Raw genomic sequence first — 958 nt, forward strand, 5'->3', positions numbered from 1 at the left:
CTCTCTCTCTCTCTCTCTCTCTCTCTCTCTCTCTCTCTCTTTCTCTCTCTCCCCCTCTCCCTCTCTCCCTCCCTCCCTCCCTCCCTCTCTCTCTCTCTTTCTTTCTTTTTCTTTTAATTTTTTTTTTGAAAGGTTTTTACACAGGAGATTCCTGAAGAGGCTGCAGTAACTCCTTCCACCACCAGGCGTCAGCACTGGCAGCAAACTCTCAACCTAGTCTCCTTTAGCTTTTTAGACCAGGGAAGGATCAAGAAGATACCAACTGAGGCCAGACAAGGCTGTCCATAGGACTTGCATGAAGGAGTACTGGGCAGAAAACAAGGGCTGATATTGGAATGTAAAGTGGATAAATAAATAAATTTAATAAAAAAAGAAGATACCAATTGCAGGGTATGTAAACTTTCATCAGTTGCCATTTGCCATTAGAAATGATCTGGAGATATCTCAGGGCTTGAGCCTAGATCCCAGAGCCTTGTCACAGCAATCAGAATCTTGCACTAGTCCCATTGCTGTGTTGAGGAATTTCCATGAGCTGAGAGGTTGTCTGTAGAGTCATAATCATCAATGTATATACTCTGGTCCCAAGCATTCGGGCTTTGGACCACTTTCTCATCCATGAGATTCTAGGTGTTAGACAACCTACTCCCTGCCTTACTGTGCATTCATGAGTAGAGACCCTGAATTTTCTTCTGGGTCTGGAGATATTCAGGTTTGAATGTCTCTTTTGTGTTTGTACGGTGTGCACATGTGCCCATGCATGTCCGTGTGCTAACTGTATAAGCCAAAGGAATACCATCTACCCAATTTGTTGAACAAGATAACCTCTCTTTAGCTGGGAGATCACCATGTAGGATAGCTTGTCTTGATTCCCTGACTGAGATTACAAATGTGAGTTACCGCACCAAGTTTCGTTTTACTGCAACTGGCAAATACTGACTAACCGAACTTTCTAGGTGTC

General features: G+C 43.6%; 1 protein-coding gene across 2 annotated transcripts in view; it reads right to left on the bottom strand.

Annotated features, from left to right (window-relative positions):
- Cadm3 (cell adhesion molecule 3) overlaps positions 1-958 on the bottom strand; it is a 31,375-nt gene that overhangs the window by 3,705 nt on the left and 26,712 nt on the right. The gene's annotated exons all lie outside the window — the stretch shown is intronic.

The sequence above is a fragment of the Mastomys coucha genome, unplaced genomic scaffold (genome assembly GCF_008632895.1).
Source record: "Mastomys coucha isolate ucsf_1 unplaced genomic scaffold, UCSF_Mcou_1 pScaffold1, whole genome shotgun sequence".
In the NCBI taxonomy this organism is placed as follows: domain Eukaryota; kingdom Metazoa; phylum Chordata; class Mammalia; order Rodentia; family Muridae; genus Mastomys; species Mastomys coucha.